Source organism: Euprymna scolopes, chromosome 7 (genome assembly GCF_053919585.1).
Source record: "Euprymna scolopes isolate OS-2025 chromosome 7, ASM5391958v1, whole genome shotgun sequence".
Taxonomy (NCBI): Eukaryota; Metazoa; Mollusca; class Cephalopoda; order Sepiida; family Sepiolidae; genus Euprymna; species Euprymna scolopes.
In genome coordinates, this window is record NC_136488.1 from 41,734,798 (window position 1) to 41,757,722 (window position 22,925).

The following is a 22,925-nucleotide window of genomic DNA, read 5'->3' on the forward strand; positions in this document are numbered from 1 at the left end:
GTGTAAGTTTAAATGATGGTGGGTGGGTGTTTGCATGTGTGTGTGTGAGTAAGCGCATATGTATGTATATATTTATATAAGTATAAATGCACATCTTCAGCATATAACATTTTTTTAACAGATTTTTTTTTTTAATTATTATTATTATTGTTAATAATTTTGCCTCTCTTCACGAAGCCTGTGTGTGTTTCTTTTTTCTTCTTTAATTCTCTTTTCTGCCTGTGGTGCACAAATTTCTATTTAAAATATAAACAAACAAAAAAATGGTTTCTCTTTTATTTTTTCTATTTCATTTTTTTGTGGTTCAGGTTAGAATGGGCGCATCAACAGACATCCGATTCTTCAATCAAACTCAGCAGACTTGGTTGCTTTATAACTGCTGCAACAGCCAAATTTCTGTTGCAGTTCTCTCGTTCATTGTCACCCTTGAAAACACTAAGAAACGACAATCCTTCATTAAATGGATTGATGATGATATTGATGCTTTACAGGCAATTATGAATCCGTGCAACAAGTGCACTATTTTTTCATTCGCCTTGCACCTCCCCTCCTTCTAAACCGTTTGATTATGCAGAAATAAAATGAAATTGGGAAATGATTAAAAAAAAAAAAAATTAAAATGGAAAATTAAATCTACTGTCTATACGTGTGTAATAAACAGGTTTAAAAAAATAAATTCATCTCAAATAGCAGGGGTTTCTCATTACACAAGATGTGTTTTGTTTCAGAAACATATCTTGCCAAACCAAACCCTTGTTTCTTTGAAATGAAAAATTTGTCTCTTAAACCTTTGTTTCACAAAAGGTAGATTCCATTTTTATTCTTTGAAATTAAAAAATTTTGTCTGCTTTTGAAGATTTCTAAACATTTCTCACTCAATTTTGTGAGGATCAAAAGAGTTCCGTCATGAAATTCTCAGTTCTTTTCCATGTTACCAAATTCATCCAGAATGTTTCTTATGAGAGCATGACACAAGAAGAAAAGTCCAGTTTCTCTTTGGTTTTGAAAAGTAATTTTTTCCCTTTTCATTGCCTCATATTTGCCAGATAAAGCGGCAGTGCTTAATTGGCCTAATGGATAGAGTCGCAGACTATGAAATCAGTTATCGGATCTATTGCGGTCATTCACACATTAATACTGCTGTGAAAGTTATGAATACCCAATTCTCTCCAAACATTAAATAATATATCGACTTGTGTTCAGTTAACCATATACAAAGAATCCTATTATGATTTGATATTAGTTGACCCCAAAAAAGTTGTAATGCTACTGTAAAATTAAACAAGATAAAAAACCAAACCTTTTAAAAACTGCATCCTGGTCTTTTATGTAATTCATAGAGATTTTTTTTCATTTTGGCAGTTTGTTCTTTTCATCAATTAATTCAAGCAGCCATAAAACAGGAAGGTGATTCTTTCCAAGTTTCTTCATTGGGATGAATTCCTGCAATTAATAATGAATTAATTCTTTATGTTTCTAGATGTTTAAGATAAGGATTGATTATTAATATTATATGGATTCTTCAGACTACTGTTCTGAAAATAACACTAAAAATGAGAACAGTAGTCTAAAGAATCCAAATAATATAAAATGAATTCTTGTCAAAAAACGTGTCAGTGTTTCCATACAATTTACAATTCAAAGAAAATGGCAAGATTTGCTCACGATATGTTTTTTTTTTTTTTTTTAGAAGGAAATAATCAATTTCATTTCAAGTTTATGTTAACAAATTCAGTTTGTGCTCATCTCATACAAACGCTTTGTTAGAAATGTCAAATAAGGATGTCGGCTATTTTGGGGTGGGTTAATAATGCTTGGGTGGGTTGGTTAATAATGCTTGGGTGGGTTGGTTAATAATGCTTGGGTGGGTTGGTTAATAATGCTACTGCTGTTTCTGACTCCCTTGACATATTCTGCTTACAATTTAGCAGGAGTGGGGGTGATATACTTCTTTTAGTTTGACAGCCTGGTTGTGTGTGTGTGTGTGTGTTACATGTAGGTTGGAGTGTCTCCCCCTTTTACCCTTATTCGAACTGAATAACCTTCCTTTTTTGACAATTGTTTTGGCCATTTAGTTCATTTCTTCATTTTTGCACATTAGCTTTTTAAATTTTCCTTTGTTTTATTTTTATTGTATTGTTAGAGCATAAGTTACCAATGTGCTTCATTTCTTAAGCAAATTGCTGACATCATTGGTCAAGGAAAATTGCTTGAAACTGGCTTCCAACTTAAATGAGCTCCCAGCACAACCACCACTACTAGAAATCCCGGTCATTGCACTCACCCCTCTCCCAGTTTTTTTTTTTTTTTTTTTTTTTTTTTGTGCAACCAAAAAGTTTACTTCCTTTTTTTAAAAAAAAGGTGTCAACCGATGACACCCTTTCCCCCACTAATACAATTTAGTAAAAAATAAATAAGTAATGAAAAAAATTATAAAAACTGCTGCTTTGAAAATGATTCAAACTTTTAAAAGTAAGTTGTCAGAAATCAAATTTTAGATTTTATTTTTGTTGATTTTTATCCTTACAAAAGATGATATAACAATTCAACATCCACTTGAATGCTAAAAGAGCATAATTATATATATATATATATATATATATATATATATATATATATATATATATATATATATAATATATGTGTGTGTGTGTGTGTGTGTGTGTACATATGAGTTTGGATGACATACATCTACCTAAAGAGTTTGATCTTAAGAAGCATTAAATTATGTGTTATAAGCGATGCTTATGTTTGACTCGGAAGACGGGAACCAATGGAAGACAATAAAAGACCAATCATAATTATTTAAGGCAACTTTCATATTTAATGTTTATCACTGAAGCATTCAAGTTGTTCTTTGCGATTTATTCAGACAAATCTAAAAAGCTGCTGCACATAAAAAGGCCAAAAAAATATTCTGATTAAGTTGTCATATCACTGCTGAACCCATAGTAAAAAAAAAAAACTATTTGAGGAGAGGCAGGCTGCAGGGGCAATTGCTTATTTTTTATCATTATTTAAATCATGTCTTTTAGAGAGCAGGGAATTATGATTCAGTGTCACTAATGTATATCTTTAATTTTTGTAATTATATATATATATATATATATATAAGGAGAATATTCTCCGTATTCTATTATTTCCCCTTGCATCCTGCTGATTAGATTATAATATTGCAATATTTTTTTTTGTTGTTGTTTTTTTCCCCCTTTAAATAAACCTAGCAATTTCTCTGGGGTTTTGCTTTTATTTTTATTTTACTTTTTATCTCCCCTGAAAAATATTGCTTTTATTTTTATTTTTTATTTTTTGTACCGAATAACAATTTGGCTGCTGATTTGAGTTTTTTTTGTTTGATTTTTTTTTTTTCTTACAATGTTTCACCTGAACAACATTGAATGATCTTAGTGTTTTGGAGTTTGTTATTTTTTTTTAATAATGAAGGGCAAGGCAAGAAAAAAAATGTGCAAGCAGTTCTGTATATATATGGATGTAAAAAAAAAAAAAACAATACATTATAAAACTGCATATATAGAGATATGTTTTTGGGGAAAAAAGGTTATCTTTGCGATTACTGTTTCCACTTTACTTGCAGGTGCACTTCCCAATATAAATAATGTGTTTGTTTTTTTTTATAAATAATAACATTATTTAGAAAAGCCCTTATTAAGAGGGGGGTACCTTTTCTGTACTTTCATCTAACAATTTAATAAACAAAATATACTGTTAAAAATTCAATTAATAATGAAAACTTTAATAGACAAAAGATACTGTTCAATTAAAACAAAAAAACAACAGGAAGTGAAGTGAAAGTAGTAATCGTAAATATAACAAAATTTTACAAAAAAAAATGGTTACAATGTGGAAGTTATAACAAAAATTTGTTTGAATTTTCATATTTATATACATGTGGGGATAATGGCTGTATGTTCATTCCATGTTAGCATCAAACTCTTACAATGATTTCAGAGATCGTTCTTAATTGAAGCCCAGGTTTTTGGCAGTGATAAAATACAGGCAAAAATAATTGACATGTAGATATTAAGAAATGAAAAAAAAAATGATACACTTAGAAATAAGCACAATGTGTTACATTTTGTGATCCATTTTGTATATAGAATTTTCTAAATTTTCAAAACAAAACTACATGTTTGTTCCATATTTTTTTTATTTTAATTTATTTATTAAACTCCTAATTTTGAGAGTTATTTGCAATCAGTTTTCAAGCTGAGCTGAGAATTATTATAATTATTATTATTGATAATATAATAAACATCCACTGCTGCTGCTATTAGCAATATTGTGCGATCCCAATGTTCGGTTGGCGTCAGAGAGTGGTTAAATGACAAAAAGAAAGAAAAACATTCCTATATTGTGAAATAAAAGAAAAGACTTTTTTTTTTTTTTTTTTTTTTTTTTTTTTTTTACAAAAATGGATCATTCGGATCCTTTAAAAAAGAAAAAAAATTACTAAAAAATAAAATAAAAAACACTTGATTGTAATGTGAATGCTCCACTTTGTAGAAATTGTCATGAATTGTTTTACTTGTTTTTTTTTTGTTTGTTTTTTTTTTAAAGAAATAAAAGAAAATCTGATTTGTACGAATTTTTTCTTGTTTTTTTTTTTTTTTAACGATTAATTAATATTTTGTTATTGTCTTGGATTAATTTTTGGATCTATTTTCAATTTGTTTTTTATGGCAAAAAATTGAGAAGCTGTACATGGACTTTTGAATCAATATTTTGAAATCATTTGCAGACGCCATCTAGAAACACACAGCTGTAAGAAACAATTTCATGCTTTCAAAGTTTTCAGTTGAGATATATATTAGTGTTGGGCGATTAATCAGAATCGGGAATCAGAAAAATCGGAAAATTTGTGGGTATTGGAATCAGAAAAATTAATGCCTATTTTCCAATGCCAAAACGATTCTTTTAATTGTCTTTTTTTATTTGATTTTGTTTAAATCAAAATCTTCCATTGCTGGTAATAATGATTAAATAATAAATATTTATTGATTTTATAATACCAGTAAAGCTAAAATCGATAGATCATTCCCCACAAGTGTATTTTGATGCTTAGGAAAATTTCCGCATATTTAACATGTGTTTTTACAAAAAATCAGGGAAAATAACAATCTTATAGTTAAATAATTAAAGATTTATAAAGAATCAAAATCGGTAATTGTATCGGAATCGTGAAAAATATTGGAATCGTGCCATCACTGATTATATATATATATATATATATATATATATATATATAACACATACACCCACACTAGCAGGTTGCCTGGTGTTGCCCAGTTGTAAGATAGGATATAGGATATATTAATTCATGCAGATTAGGTATTTATTATTATAGAGACAATTCTCTATTATTATATTGAATCTAATATATAGCAGTAATATCAAAACTAAATATATATATATATATATATATATATATATATATATATATATATATATATATATATATGACTTGGGTGTCATCAGCTAGAATTGAAACCAAAACATACAACTCTTCACACTCATTCCTTAGCCTCTGAGCCATGCCCATAAAATATATATATTATAAAACAGAAACCAAAACATGTATGTTTCGAGGTGCTACCTCTCATCAGTGTAACTTGACTGTTTCTAGGAATCGAACTTCAGATCATGTGTATTATGGTCTAGTGTATTAACCGTTACATCACAAAGTCCTAGATCACTTTACGTATTATTTTTATCGCTTTTAAATTTATGTAGATTTTTTGTTGATTTTTATGCATATAAAAATTCACCTGTCATCTCTTTTTTAAAAAGATGGGATCGTCAATCGTAGAAGATAAGATTCAAGCAATATGGTCCACTGAGTTTTATAATTATATAGATATATTACTGAAGGGACGAGTCTAATATTTTCCTAATTTAAATATAATTACCAATTCAATTTAAATTACAGATTTTGATTTCAATTCTTTTTAAATCTCTTAATATTTAACTACAGAGTTGTTATCTTTTTTTGTTGTTGTTGATTATAGTAAAAACATGTTGAATGTGCAAATATTTTTGCAAATGTAAAAATACATTTGTGGGGATGGTGATCGATTGATTTTAGTTTTAATGGTAGTTTAAAATCAATAAATATTTATCATTTCCATTTTCAGTAATGGAAGATTATAAACAAAAACAAGCAAGTAAACAATTAAAAGAATCGTTTTTGGCATTGGAAAATAGGCACAAATTCTTTTGGATCAGATCCCTCACAATGTTCTGATTAATCATTTCTACGCTAACATATATTAGGTTGTTGCATAAGTTTGTGCCGTTTTCTTTTAAGAAAAAAGAATTTTAACAGCAAAAGTAAGTTTGTGTAGGACCCAAGCTTCAAGTTTTTGTGTGAATCCCATCAACTAAAGGTGGCATAAAATTGTCGCAAAATCACACTTCATCTTTTCACTCAATTCTCTACATGTCTGATAGCCATGTTTCTTCAAAAGAACCCCGAGTTGGTCTTCATCTATTTTAACTGACCTTCCGGAACAAGGAGCATCTATGAGGTAAAAATTACTATGTTTGAATTTGATAAACCAATCTTGAACAGTTCTCTTAGCTATAGTGTTTTCTCCATATATGGCACAAATGTCCTCGGTCACTTCACTCGCTTTTTGACCTCAATTAAAGGCGAAAAGTAGTAGGTGTTGAAAATGTGATTTTTTTTTATCTACTTGACAATCCATTGGACTGTTCCGAAAAACGAAAAAAAAAATTATATGAGCAAAAAAACGATGACCATTATTTTGTATAACAGAATAAGTGCTTTCTAATGATATATAACACTTTGCCAAATATCAAAACATGTTTTAGAACAAAAATTTTATGAAACGGCGGGAACTTATGCAAAAACCTGAGATATATATCAGCAGGGGCCTGTAGTGTAATGGTATACCTACTTGACTACAGAACCTATGGTCTGAGGTTCGAGCCCTAACACAGTCAAACTAGGTTGATGAGCTATAGAGCAGCAAAACACGTGTACATAGAGTACCGTTTTAAAAAGTAAAATAAAATATTTCTGATATAGTAATTTTATAAATGTTACAAATTGGTCTTTAGAACATCTTTATTTCAAACAAGTGTTTCTGCCTATCACTGAAACACTTTCTTTCTTTTTTTTTGCTGATGTAGTCAAGATGCTTTGACACGGTTTCATTTGTGAATTAACTTTTTCCATTGTATAAAAAAAAAAAAAAAAAAAAACTAAATTGCCATCATAAAAAATTGTCCTCTTTGTTTTACTTATCCCTTTTTTCCCAGCAGAAATGATGATATTGATATTATTAATAATTATTGATGGGAAAATTTTTAAATAATAAGTCATTTTGAATTGAAAATAAAGAATCATGGAACAGGAAATTAATCAAATGTTGATGGCATACTAAAAGCAATAAAAATGGTGTGAATAAGAGTTTGATAAGCTGAATGGATGATGATGGATGTGTCTTTTCAACCTCTGGGGTTGTGGGGATGTGGCAATTATTTCATGTAGTGTGTCTTGGGCAATAATAGATTGGCCGTGCACATTCCTCTCCAGCTTCAGAGCATGTACAACACCTGCATTGGTGTGACCAAATGGTCACCCATTTTAGTAGTGAACAGGTTCAATGTTGTTTAACTTCAGTGATCTAATAGGAACCAGTGTGTCCGCACGATTATGCTAAAAATATGAGTAAGGGGAAATCACAAGCAAGGAGCAGGGAGAAAAATCGAAAATATGTATCGTTAAAAAATTCTCAATTTTTGTTTATGATTTTTATATTAAAATTTTTTTTTTAATCTGTATAAGGTACTTATTCATGACCAAGGAAAATATCATATACCAAAAATATACCAAAAAATCGTGCCAATTGATTAAATAGTTCTATTTTTATAATAAAATTATAAAGAAAATTATTTTTAAGTGATTAATGAATATTTGTAGGTATTGCAACATAAATCTCACAAGTTTGAATTATTTTTAACTTATCTTCCTTTTTTTCTTGAGATTGTTTATAAAATAACAGGAAAGACAGTCACTCCTGTTACTTATAAAATTTGATTTTCTTTTTTAATAATAAAACTACTGGATCAATCTTTTGGAATTTGATATTTTTGTTTTGTCATGGATATGTGCATTATACAGATTTTTAATATAAAGAGAATTCTGGACAAGAACCAAACTTTCTTTATTCATATGCTTTTTTAATCAAAGGATTAATGGATGAAATTATGAGGTAAAATAAGAGCAACTATTTGTTTTGGCTGTTTTTTGATGTTTTTCCTAAACAAAAATGGAATCAAGTAAAGAATAGATACCCTGTAGCAGAAGATGATGCCTGGCGACGACCAGCGCACATTTCAAGTGACACTAGTGATTCGACCTTGACATTGGCACAAGCACATGGCGTTGGTTGTTTTTAAACATGTCAAATAGGAGACATGCTCGAATATTCGCGAGCAAGATTTTTAAAAAATATATTTACAAAACTTTTGAAGATTTAAAAGAAAAAATGTATATTTACAAAACATTTTTTTAAGTAAGTAACAAAACGAACGTATTTAAATAAAAGATATTTAAATAAATGGGTGTCTTTCTGCTTCAGAGTTTTGCAACCAAGATTGATTTTTATGTACCGTGTTTTTTTTTTGTTTTTTTTTGTGTGCGTTTTTAAGACAATTCAATATTTATTTAATTATTCTTTAAAACATTAACTTCAGTGACAATTAATATATTTTTAAAATAATATTTTTAAATATTAAATTTTGATTTATTCTCATGATACCCTCACGTGATCAATTTATTAAATGACAAAAAAATTCAAAAAATAATATATTTAAATAAATGGGTGTCTTTCCGAGTGCATTTTTAATATATTTACAGAATTTTTTAATTATACTTAAAATAATAATAATTATATTTATAATAAAAATAAGTAAAAAAATTGAGCTATATTAATTACAAAACAAATGTAAATATATTAAAAATGTACTCGGAAAGACACCCATTTATTTAAATATATTATTTTGGGGATTTTTTTGTCATTTAATAAATTGATCACGTGAGGGTATCATGAGATTAAATCAAAATTTAATATTTAAAAATATTATTTTAAAAATATATTAATTGTCGCTAAAGTTAGTGTTTTAAAGAATAATTAAATAAATACTGAATTGTCTTAAAAACACACACAGGAAAAAAAAACACAATACATAAAAATCAATCTTAGTCGCAAAACTCCACGAAACATTCGCAAAAATCCGAAACAGAAAGACACCCATTTATTCAAATATCTTTTATTTAAATACGTTCGTTTTGTTACTTACTTAAAAAAAATGTTTTGTAAATATATATTTTTTCTTTTAAATCTTCAAAAGTTTTGTAAATATATTTTTTTTTAAATCTTGCTCACGAATATTCGAGCATGTCTGCTATTTGACATTTTTACAAACAACCAACTCCATGTGTTTGTGCCAATGTCAAGGTCGAATCACCGGTGTCACTTGAAATGTGCACCGGTCATCGCCAGGCGTCGTCTTCTGCTACAGGGTATCTATTCATTACTTGATCCCAAAAATGTAACGAGTAAATTTTTTTTTTCATCATTCAATTGCTTGAAAAAATAAAATAAAATGTTGAGAACAATTTTTGATGGCAGAAGTTAGGATTTCTTTTTTTTTCTTTATTTGATGGAAAAAAAAAAATAATTGATGAAATCTGGTTAACACATCTCCAATTTATTATCCAGAGAAAATATGTTTTTAAAATGGTTGAAATAAAAATGCTTTTTTTATTCGTAGCAGTTACCAAGTTTCTATATTAGTTTCAGCTATAGTAATGCATACACTATTGAGCCATCAACCCAATTTTTGTATGAATTTAAAGAAATTTAAATAATAATGATAATAATATAAAGTGCACAGGAGGATTAATGGATTCCAAAGCCATACATAAAGCTTATCTAATTCTTGAGGATTTGATCAGTTAACTTTCTTTTGGTCTCGGAAGACAATGGATACCCTCTGAAAGGGGCCTTACATGAAATGGAGTTTAAAGTGGAGCAAAAGTTGCACAAAAATCGATTGCATTTCTCCTAAACTAGTATTGTAGAAATCTAACATGGTCAGAAGCACTGTTAGGATGATTGGTGTTATTTTGTAATTGTCCTTTTCCTAGACTAATTGACTTAAGTCCCTTTTAATTCAACTATTTCATTCTTTGCTAGAGGGTGAATGCATACTTTTCTCAAGAGTATCAGTGAAATAACGCCAACAGAGCTGTAAATGCATGTTGAGTTATAAAGGTATAAATATATGTGCTTGCAATTAGCAGCCATTTTTGTTTCTGAGGTTTAACCTCCTTCCTCATATTCTGTTGCTTATTCATTCTGTAACTGTAACACAGAACTGTTGATTCAAAACATAATTTAAACTCTGACTCTTCTATTTGTAGTACTTTTGACTGGGACTCTTCTTTATATAATTAAGTGATTATAGCCTACAAATCACAAAGCATATGCTCCTAACTTGAGTAAGCCTTTATCCATATAACTAGTTTACATCAACGAAATAAAAGCCAAATAAAGTATAAAAATTCAACTGGTGCTTGAGTCTGTATAATTTTATAGACTACGATTCAAATGACTCCTTAATTACTTCAGACTCTGACTCTAAGGCCATATATATATATATATATATATATATATATATATATATATATATATATATACACACACACACACACACATATATATATATATATATTTTTTTTTTTTCACAGCAAGTCATCATTCAAGCACATCTGAGTTTTTTTTGTTTTTTGTTTTTTTGATCTTTCTGGATATCTTTTCCATTTGCCTAGCGGCCTTTTTAATTGCAGCAGGCATGTTATGCAAAATGGCGCCCAAAAGTTGTTGTTCGGCCATATTCTTCTCAAGCGCTTTCTATCAGTGCATCTGATTATCATCAGGAGCGATTGTTGTTGTTGTTTTCTTTCCGTTTGAGGCCTGGTGTATTTATAAGTTTTTTTTTTTAATTGGCTATAAAGGTGGGCGCAGAGGGTTGGGGGCAAATTATTTCTATTTTGTCTTTATTTTTTTAAATTTCGATTTTCCTATTTTATAGTTTATTTATTTAGTTTCTGGTTAGTTATTAAATACTGTTAGTATATTTGTCCCGGTGTTATATATATATATATATATATATATATATATATATATATTAGGTTGGTAACTTAGTTCTTGCTGTTTTTAAAATCTACATTTTTAAAAAGTAAAATAAGAACTAACAACTATTTAATAAATGATGTTTTCTCCATTTGTTTTCCCAACTTTTTCCCAACATTCAACAACATTCTCAATACCTTTTTTGATAGAAATCGTTTGATTTTGACTCAAAAGCAAAATAAATAAAATATAACAAATATATTTTCAAAACCATATATCTTAATATATATATATATATATATATATATATATATATATATATATATATATATATATATATATAAATCTGTTAGCCGAAGTAGAGATCCATAAATACTTAGTGCTTCTCATATCATTATTTCCACCCCCCTCTCTGTTGCTGCTTCTTGTTTCAATGATTAGCTTCTAACGTTGGCAAACGTCTATTTTCTGATGGAATCTAGAGAGAATGATCCTATCATTTGCTCCATATCTAGCTGACATCCATCCTCCTTACACGGATTTCTGAATGGGGAAGAATCATTTTTATTTGATGCCATTTGTCATCTAATATCAATGCATCTTAACTTATTGAACTCGTGTAGCTCCCTCCTACAACGGTCCAGTGATCAACTTATCATCTTTCACTATCCGCATTCCTTGCTAAGACTTAAACTCCTAAGTTCCAGTTATAATAATTGCCCTCTAATTGTCCATATATTCAGGACAATTTCAACAGCGGGCTTACTTTAGTCTCCTTCACTGACCCATACCACATATTGTTTTTCCTCATCTTATCCTTACCTCCCCCCTCCTCTTACCATTTGTCGTTTCATCTAACTCTGAGACTAAGCCCCACGACTCGCTCTCCTTTCTCTTCTATAGAGAGAGATCAGCCATGGCCGAAAAGAGACAGGGAATTCCTTATCTAATAGGATTCAACAGAGTTTTTGGATTCGCTCAACAACCACAATCGAATGTTTGAGAAAATAAGATTTCATTGGGGATGAGAATGATGATGCTGATTTAGGGGATGGTTTCTCCTCAAAATTAAGAACTTTTTTTTTCTACCCCTGCCTCTCTGTGATATAGTAAACAGAAAGGATGCCAAGTTCGTCCTTCATGATTCGTTTTGTTATGAATTGCTTAATGCATAATTCAAATTTGACGTCTCATCCAGATTTTTCTTGATTGATGAAGAGACGTATTTGAAACGCGCAATAGACTTTTTCTTCCGCTTCAGTTGCCCTGCGTGAAATCGAGTCGGCTTAACAGTCACACAAGTTCGGAACTTTTCTTGGGACTTTATCTCATTTTATTTTTACATGACTTAGGTTGTCAAAAGTCTGACAACCCGAGTCATCCCATTTAGTCCTCCTCCTCACTCCAGCACATACACACCTCTTCAGAGTTATAGAGGACCTCAATTTTCTTCTTTTTTTTAAAAAAAAGACAGAAAAAAAAGGTTATTACAGAAATATTGTAAACAAAATCCTCCGTTGATAAGAATTTGATTTTACTTCCCTCTCTCTCTCTCTCTCTATATATATATATATATATATATATATATATATATACCAGGTTAAGAATGCATTCATAGGATAAGAATTCAGGACATTCCACTGGATTTTATATAATAATGCTCAATAGTAAATAGAGCTATTTATATAAAGTTTCGATCTATAGTTATTAATGACTAAGATCTTGTTAAACAGAAAATTTGTCTTTCCATTTAGGTGTTCATATTTCATTCAATAGAAACACCTAAATGAAAAGACAGATTGTTCACCTGACAAGATCTTACTTATTAATAACTATAGATTGAAACACTCTCATGCTAGTATAGCAAAGCTAGTACATGTTTGCATATATATATATATATATATATATATATATATATATATATATATATATGAGACAGAAAGAGTGGAAAATGAAGTCCCAAAAACTATATATTAGTATATATAGAATTCATTATTTATTTAATAAGGGTATACATACATTTATTTGGGGATAAAGGGGACTCTTTATACCAAGATATTTCGAAGCCTAATGCTTCTCATCAGAAGAGTAGAGAAGATGCTAGGTAATATGATAGGGATGTGACGTCTAGCAAGGGATTCATCAGGAACGAAATGAATTAATAAAATTATTGAACCTGTTAGGGGGAACTATATTGAATTCTAAGATAAAGGAAGAGCGTACTATATCAAGTGTAATGCAAAAAGGTGCATAGGGTTTCTATCATAGTCTTAAATAATGCAGTTTATGCGTTTAAGACTCAAGGGGAGGTGCAGGGGTGGTTGGGTTGTGGTTCTATTTTATCCGTATGTAAGATGTATCGTTTCTAGGCAGAGGGTTTACGCTAAAAGATTTTTATCGACAGAGGTAACCGAGATAACAACAGCGCCTAGATATATTGCGCCTGAAAACATGCACTTTCTCTAGACAAGTAAAAACAAGAAAGAGGGCGTAGAAAGAAGAAAGGTAAGATCCAGCTTGATGACGTTTCATTTCTAAAGAAATCTCGACAGAAACATGTTTGCATATATGTAGCCAATAATGTTTGTGTGTAGGTGTGTGTGTGTATATATATATATATATATATGTGTGTGTGTGTGTGCGCGCACGTGTATATATGTATGTATATTCTAGCGGGGGAGGGCGGCTTTTCCCAGGCATAAAATACGTTTAAATATGATATTTTAATTTGTCCAGATTTTGTATATATTATTATAGTCGTGATTTCAAAAGTTAAAAAAAAAAAAGTATTTAAGTGCCATCGGCAAGAATCGAAACCGAAACTAGTATTCAAAGCTGGTGATGTTACCACTGTACCAATGTGACACGCATATAAACCGATTAAAAATTTGTAAAAAAAAGTATGATAAATGTACAAAACGTTTAACGATTTTTTTTTCAATTTTGATCTATTTTTGACCCCTTAAAAACTATTTTAACCAGCTAAAGACTTATAAAAACCGGTTCATAAAAAATCCATCTCTGCGACTTTTAGTTTCGGAGGAGATAGAGTTTGAAAATATGAAGACAGACCGACAGACATATAGCCGTTTATATATTACATATATACTCCTATAATTTTTTTTTTTTTTTTGTGTGTGTGTATTGATATTCATATTAAAAACCCTTTTTTCTAATTTAAAAAGAAAATACAACTTTCTTATATGTGGGTCATAGAATTGCATTCATCTGCAAAATATCTAGTTAATGTACATGTTATTTTAAACATTCATTTTAATTAATTTCCTATTAGTTTTTTTCGGTTTTCTTATGGGATAATCATCTTTTGGTTAACAATTACGTGTAATTATATTCATGCAGATATTCTACATGACTTGTACTTGCAAAATATTTGAATAAAAAAGGTTATAGTAAACTCAAACCTCTTTCTATATATATTTATGTATGCATATATATTTGTTTAAAAAAATTTGCCTACTAAACTCCTCTGTAAGTTTTTAGTTTAAAGACATGAAACTTCATATATAGGATATTTAACCCATGCAAAACTTTATATTTGGGTTTTAAATCGGTGCAAAATGTGAAAATTTAAAAAATGTAATTTGCCAGGTAAAGGCATTACGGATATGCATGCCTAACGTAGTAGCTATTGGTTCATGTTTTGATTTTTAGCCTTGCAGGAAACATGTCTTCATAGCTCCGGCATTAACGTCAAATGAAAAAGTTAATCATAAGCCTAACATTTTGGTTTTGATTCTCGGTGGTGACACACGAGTCATTTTTTTTTTTTTTAACTTTTTAAATCATTACTATATATTGGGTCCAATATAATATAATCTATATATCTATAAAAGTGTGTGTGTGTGTATTTCCCTACTAAATAACTGTCAGTTTTCTGTTTACAAACTCGAAATTTGACATACGGAGTATTGAGATTTGGGAAAATCTTTTTAATCGGGTTTGGGCTGGAAATTTTGCTGTTGAGGGGCCAAAGTTCAACGATTTGACCTTTGAGAACTCTACCAAACTCCTCTGCCAATTCTTGATCTAAACACTTGAAATTTTATATATAGATTACTTGGACATGGATTCAACTTTATAATTTGATTTGAGCCCAAAACAATAAATGTTAAGGGGACAAAATTGAGGCCAACGTTTAAAAAATTTGATCTCTGCGGTCTCTAACAAATAAGTCAGCCAATTTTTGCTCTAAACATTTGAAATTTTCCCATAAAAGATATTCAGACATAGGGCAAGCTTTTTAATCGTTTTTTTTTTTTTCTGAAAATTTGGCTTCCAAAGGGTCAAAGTTCAAAAGATTTGATCTTTACATTCTCTAGCAAACTATTAAGCCAATTTGGGTCTAAACATTTGATATTTTACATAAAGAGTTTTCAGACTTTCAGCAAGTTTTTTAATCAGTTTTTGGGCGAAAATTTGGCTGCCAAGAGGTCAAAGTTGAAGGAGTTGACCGTTGCAGATTCTACTAAACTCCTCCGACAGTTTTGGGTCTAAACACTTGAAAATTTAGATGAAGGTTACTTGGATATGGTGCAGACATTTTACTTTGATTTGAGCCCAAAACAATAAATGTTAAGGGGTCAGAATTAGGGTCAAAGTAAAAAAAAAAATTTGATCTCTGTCGTCTCTAGCAACTTTTTCTCTATTGTACTTAAGGAAGCCTATTATATAGAAGGCATGACCATACATATGCACACTTTTTAATATATACATATGCATATAAAGTTATGAACAGTACATAGGGCCCGAGCAAAGCCGGGCTGAACAGCTTGTATAATAAATAATCTGCATTAATCAAAATATCATATTTACGCATATTTTACAACCAGGCAATGCCAGGCGACCTGCTAGTATATATATATTTATACAGTGCTGCCAAAAAGAAAGTCTGCACTTGTCATTTTTTCAAAAAACCACAAATTTAAGATAAATTGAATATAACTATTTAAACAACCTATACCTCATTTGATTCACCTTTTATTTGTTTATATTTTTACCTGTTCATATTTGACTTTTAATAGAAATATCCTAGTGTTCACGTCAATTAAAAAAAAATTAACTTCAAATCGCAGAAGGCAAAAACAAAGTCCGTACAATGGAAAATTGTTATTTAAATATACTTTTAGAACATTAATGCAACACAGATACAACAGGAACACAATGAATTAGTTATGATTTAGTAGCATAGTCCTTCTGCAATTTGGCAGTCTGCAAATTTTAGGGTATTCTCTTAAATTAGTCTGTGACAATACTCTGGTGAAAGGGCATCCCAATTCTCTTTAATTTTTGTCCAAAGTTCTTCCAGATTTTAAATTTTATCATTGCGTAGCTGTTGCTTGGTATAATGCCATACGTTTTCGATAGGATTGAGGTCTGGAAATTGTGCAGGCCAATCCAAACACGGATTAAGTTGAGTAAATAGTCTCAAGTCAAAATCTTTATAGTGTGAATAATATGTGTATGTAATTAATATACGTATGTGAGTATTTGGCAGCGTGTGTCGATTACCTTGTTCTTGATATTACATGTTTATCTGTGAATAACAGTTCGATTGTGCAGGCTAATCCAAACACGGAATATCATGTTCTTCCAAGAGCCTCTTGACATTGCCAGCTGTGTGAATGGGAGGTTTATCCTGCCTGAAGATGGGATTATCATCCAAATTCCAACCAAAGTAGGGTAGAAAATGCTCAGTCAACATATCAATGTACTTGGTCAAACTAATAACGCCCCACACCAAAATTGAACTTCTACCACCTTGCAGCATTGAAACTGTGCATCTAGGATCAAATTCTTCAGCCTTCTTTTGATGGACGCACTGCCTACCATCACTGTCTAGCCTATTAAACTTGCTTTCATCGCTAAAAATCACTTTTGACCAATATGGAGTCATGATCTTCATTGCATCTGACGAAGTTTACAGAAATCATTGGCTTGTGTCTTGGAACACAGCCTCACAAACTAGATTCCTTTAATCTGTTCTTAACTGTAGAAAGACAGCACTTTTTAACAAGATTACACTGTTTGTTGGATTTGGGGCGCCGTTTTAAATCTGTTTCTGAGGCTGCAGATCTTGAGAGCATTGTCTTCCCTGTAAGAAGTAACTATAGGATGACCAGATTTAGGGGCATCACGAACACTGCCAGTGTTTAGGTACTATTGCACAGTCATACCTACCGTTTTCTCATCACATTTCAATCTGCAGCTGATTTCTCGATTCGATAAACCAGAAAGATGGAGATTAATGAGGTCTTGACGAACACCAAGAGAGACTTAAGGACTAAATGTTACCTTGTATAACCTAAGAACAACAACAGTTACAATTAGAGATGCTTAAAGGTGGATATTTTAAGCTGGTTTTAAGTTCAGTTGTAGCTGCAGAATTGCTGTTTGTCTTCTTGATTTTAAGCTAATTTTTTAAATCTACGCGAATACTAGGATACTTCAATTAAAAGTCAAATATGAACAAGTAAAAATATAAAGGAATAAAAGGCGAATCAAATGAGGTATAAGCTGTTTAAATAGTTACATACAATTTATCTTACATTTGTGGTTTTTGAAAAAATGACAAGTGCGGACTTTCTTTTTGGCAGCACTATATATATATATATATATATATATATATATATATATGTGTGTGTGTGCTGCTGCTTATGTGCTTATATATAAATACCTATTTATCTTCATATGTCATACTCAGCTGTTCAGTAACAGCTGATGTAAACAGAGGAAGGGGAGAAATGCATAAGAGGGAAGAGACAGTAATTGACATAATATATATACATATATATATATATATTATTCCAGCAGGGAGACCTGACGTTGCCCAAATATTTCACACTCTAATATTTTTAGTGTCATTGAAATCGGTGAAATCGTCCATTTTTCAATCAAATCAATTGATTGCCTGCTCTAGTTGGGAACCTATGATGATGCACCAGGAGGAAGCTCCACATCCCTCTCCGCAGTGACCTAGTTTACAATACATTGTAGTCTACATTGCACTATATATAACTTACTGTTGATTTTATGAAATTATTTTTATTTATAACAGCTTGAATTTAAGTTTAACATGCAAAAGTCAAGTATTATGGTTCAATTGTATACAGAAACATTTATTTCGAACACGCTCCTATCATATTAAAAAAGCCTGCTGTTGTGCTGTTGATTTTATATGCCTTTAGGCTTGTGGGGTAATAAAACTTTTCAAATGCACTTGTGATGTTAGGCTGTATAAGGTGTTTCCCTTTTGTTTTTTTTTCTGTTTTTTTTACACTTGTAAAAAAAAGAAATTCATGAGGGGGTTTCTAACAAAGAGAAAAGAATTGCTGCTTTCTGTGTCACAATAACAATTATCACTGACTAGAAATGGACCTTGAAGTAATATTTTTTAGCTCCTTACATCAAATGGCTTTATGCCTTGTCTAGAGCAATTTCCATTAAAAAAAATATTTGATTGTTCAGGCATGCACCTTGCCGCTCCAAAGAAAAATTAATTTGCAAGATAATACTCTCTACCCGAGTGATGCAAACATATCGATGGTCAGCTAAGAACCTAAATAACAACCATCAAGAAGGACTTTTGATGAGCTCTCAAATCTGCTGAGGTTTGGCCTTCAATGCAAGAATTGCAATTGGTTAGCCATCTCATATGACTTAACTCAGGAACGCCATACATTAGTTGCCATGGTTCAGGATGTGGCGAGTCCAAAAAAGAAGTCAGATTAACTCAACCAGAGTGAATGTCATTGAAATTAACATCTATGGGTTGTTAGTTATTTCTTATTGTTGCAAAATAATTTGTGTCATCGGAATTGAAAATAGATATTATTTTTGCAAATGAGATTCAAACCAATAAGGGCGATGAACAATACAAAAATCAATAGTTTTTTGTTTCCATTCAGTAAACATGCATTAAATTGAGTCAACTCAACAAGAATTTATTAAATTAAATCCATAGAAATATACTAGCAGGGAGACCCGACCTTTTCCAGGATTGAATGAGGGTCAACAAATATCTCAGCCTCCCATACTTTCACTGTCATCAAAATCGATGGAATCACCCATTTTTTAATCAAATCGATTGCCTACTCTAATTAGAGACCCCTCCCTCCACAGTGTACCAGGAAGAAGCTTCACCTGCTTCTCCACAGTGACTAAGTCCATAATAGATTGTAGTCTACATTGCACTGTAGAGAATCTACTGTTGATTCTTTTAAAATTATCTGTAAATAATGGCTTCACTTAAAGTTTAAAACATAAGTCAAGTATAAATAATGGTTCAGTTGTGTTCTAAGCAGAACATTCATTTCAAATACGCCTCTATCTTATCAAAGAACAAACTTGATTTTCTGAAATTATGTTTGCATAATTACTTGAATGAAACGTACAAAATAATGGGCAATCAACAATCCCCCCACTATCCAATATTCATGAAGTTGTTTGCTCAGCAACTGAGAAGGCTAACATGCTTGCCAGACGGTTTGCCTCCAACTCCACACTGGACTCTGCTAACCACTTTCTCCTTGACTTTCCTTTAAAGACAGATGCCACACTAGACGATTTGAAAAATCACCCCTGCTCAGGTGCATGCTATCATAAGAAAGCTTGACACTGAAAAAGCATTTGGACCTGATCTCATCCCGGCTGTGCTATTAAAAAAGTATGCTGCCGAAGTAGCTCAAGTTCTCTCCAAACTTTGCAACAAATGCTTTAATGAATCTTGCTTTCCTGCCTGCTGGAAAACTGCTTCTGTAGTGCCAGTTTTCAAGAATTCTGGTGAATGAACTGACCCAGTAAATTATCGCCCCATTAGCCTCCTCCCACTTTTTGCCAAAATATTTGAGACCATAATTAACCAAGCTCTAGTTCATCACCTTACAGATGCTAAACTTGTGACTGACTAACAATATGGATTTAGGCAAGCCCATTCCACAGCAGACATCCTAACTATAATCTCAGAGCGTATATACCAGTCACTGGACAAAGCGGGGGAGGGTAGAGTGGTAGCTCTAGATATATCTAAGGCTTTTGACAGGGTATGGCATGAAGGTCTTCAAGAAAATCAGATCATACGGCATCACTGGAAGAATACATAACATAATTAGATCCTTCTTAGATAAGAGAAAAATCCAGGTTGTCCTTGACGGTCGTACATCTAAACAATATGATATAAATGCGGGAGTGCCTCAGGGGTCTATCCTTGGACCTCTGTTATTCCTAATATTCATAAATGACCTCCCTGACAAAATTGTGAGATGGGTATGTATGCTGACGACACCACGCTCTATAAGAGGCAGAACAGGAAAACAAATGAACATTTCTAAAGAAATGGCAGAAACACTAGAAGAAGATCTCCGATCCGGAGTGGAATGGGGACAAAAATGGATGGTCACCTTCAATGCTGCTAAGACTAAACTTGTTTCCTTCAATAATTACAAGAAACGTTTCCTACCACCAATAGCAATGGCCAAAGACTCTATATCTGAAAGTACATCTTTTAAACTCCTCAGCCTAACGTTCACAGGAAACATGAGTTGGAACAATTACATTGAGAACATTGCCAGGACCGCTCCGAAGAAGGTGGGTTCTCTCTTTCCTGCTAGAAAGCTATTAAGACCTGAAAGTATCCTATACCTCTATAAGGCCACTTTTCGCCCATGTATGGAGTATTGTTGTCATATTTGGGCTGGTGCATCTGCCACTAGTCTCTCGCTCCTAGACAAGGTTCAAAAGAGAGTCGCCAATCTGATAGGTCCTGAACTGTCAGCTAAACTTCAGCCTATGTCACATCGATGAAATGTTGCATCTCTCTGCCTGTTCTACAAGTACTTTAACAGCCTTGGCCTTTTGCCTAAGAGCAAAGTGTTAATATCTGCTCTGATAATGCACTTCATATTTTCTGTCGTCAGTCTTTGAAGGAGAAATTGTTCTAGACTGAGGCAGTATTTTTCTGTCTCGATTCAGAGTGTTCTTTTCTGAAGGAAGTGAATTTTCTACTTTCTACGATCTTGTGTCTAACTCTGCCTTCATGGATAAGTAAATAGTGACTTCTGTATGTCGATTGTCTGCTAAGCTCCCCCTACCTGCCCCCTCGCGTCAAAAAAGGGATACAAACCCCTATAATATTCACTCCTTTATTTTTGTAATGCCCCTTTCAGCAGAAATTCCTTTAAATTTTACCTACACCCACACTAAGATGAAGTGTTCTCCGCCCCCCTTTTTTTTTTTTGATTTTGTTCAATAATTTCTTCATGTTAAGCGTTTGTGAATTAACAAAAATTCTCTTCCCCCCCCACCTCTACCCCCCCCACACACCAACACAAAACACGACACTTTCCCTTCTTTAAAAAGCCTCTTAATGTTTCACGTCCATAGATCTGTTCTCTTTCTCTCGTTAACGTTTTCCAGCTGACTTGCCCGGACACAATGTCTGCTTCTTTTTATCTTTCCTTTTCTATGAAAGCGTTCACAACACTTTCATCAAGTCCTCCCCTTTAGAATCTAGTTAGCGTTTTTAACTCAGTCTGTATTTTAGCCACAACATAATCATCTAAAGCTGATAAAAAAAAACGGTTAGTCTCTTGGAACGACAAAGACCATCAGATCATGCTAGGGATGATGGGTATCTCTCGCTGAAAGTTTGTTTAAAGTGAAGCTTGTTTGTAAAGCTAGTTTGCACAGAATCAGCTCACTCTCTCCTCCCAACCAGCCTGATCCAGCGGCAGGACAGAGTTGAGACAGCTGGAAGCCAGATAGGATGCAGGAGGCACAACAAGTGTCAACGTGTTCCTACATACAGCGCCTGGTATTTCCAAATGGTCAGCCATCTGGTACTGGCCAGGCTCAACATTGCTTAACGTCAATGATCTGACGAGAACCGGTGTATTAATGTGATTGTGCTGTATATTAACATATTTACAGCTTATCTATAGTTATATATAAAAGACTGTGTGTCTATGAGTTCGTTCCCTTTGGATTCTGAAAAGGCTGGATCATTTTTTTTTTAATTTTACATAAATGTACTTTATGTGTCTACGAGTGACAATATCACGATACAATCTGGAAAAACGAACAAGGAAGATAACTCCAAATCGAGATTTGAGAAAGCCATTCTTAACATGAGGAAGCGCATTGGCCCCCCCCCCTCCAATTCACATATATATAATTTTCTTAATAAAATTAAAACTACTTCATCAATTTACGTGATTTTTGGTGTATAAAATTTTCTTTCCATCACGGGTCTTCTTGTATCGTGGCATAGTCATGCCGTAGATGAAATCATGGTTACTGTTCTTCATAGGCTTTGGTCCATTGTTGGTTCGATTCCTTTGAAGACATCACATGATCTTAAATTTAGCAGAATACACGGGGGGGGGCCATTACCTTCCCCAGTACAGTGCATCTGACTCCCCTATTTGCACCTATTCGTTGTCCTTAGATCATCCGAACAGCTGCAGTCGAATAATGTAACTCTTAATACTATAGAACTGTTGATCTGCTAGAGATTCATCCTCCTCCATGGTCATCCAACGTCATGCTGCTGACATCATCAGAGTTACCTTCTCTTAGATGTATGTCTTAACTAAAACTAGGGGTGCATCTCTCCCAGTGAATTACTATGTTTCCAGATACCAACCTGAAAATTTCTTATGACTCGGCATGGTATATACAACGCCTAGCCTTCCCAAATGGTTACCCATCTGGTACTGGCCAGGC

General features: G+C 32.0%; 1 long non-coding RNA gene across 1 annotated transcript in view; it reads right to left on the minus strand.

Annotated features, from left to right (window-relative positions):
* Positions 1 to 1,217: 1,217 nt before the first annotated feature.
* LOC145279694 (uncharacterized) overlaps positions 1,218 to 22,925 on the minus strand; it is a 109,960-nt gene continuing 88,252 nt past the window's right edge. Inside the window, exon 2 of the long non-coding RNA XR_013868431.1 lies at positions 1,218 to 1,443. This is a non-coding gene — a long non-coding RNA (uncharacterized LOC145279694). The remainder of the gene's footprint in view (positions 1,444 to 22,925) is intronic.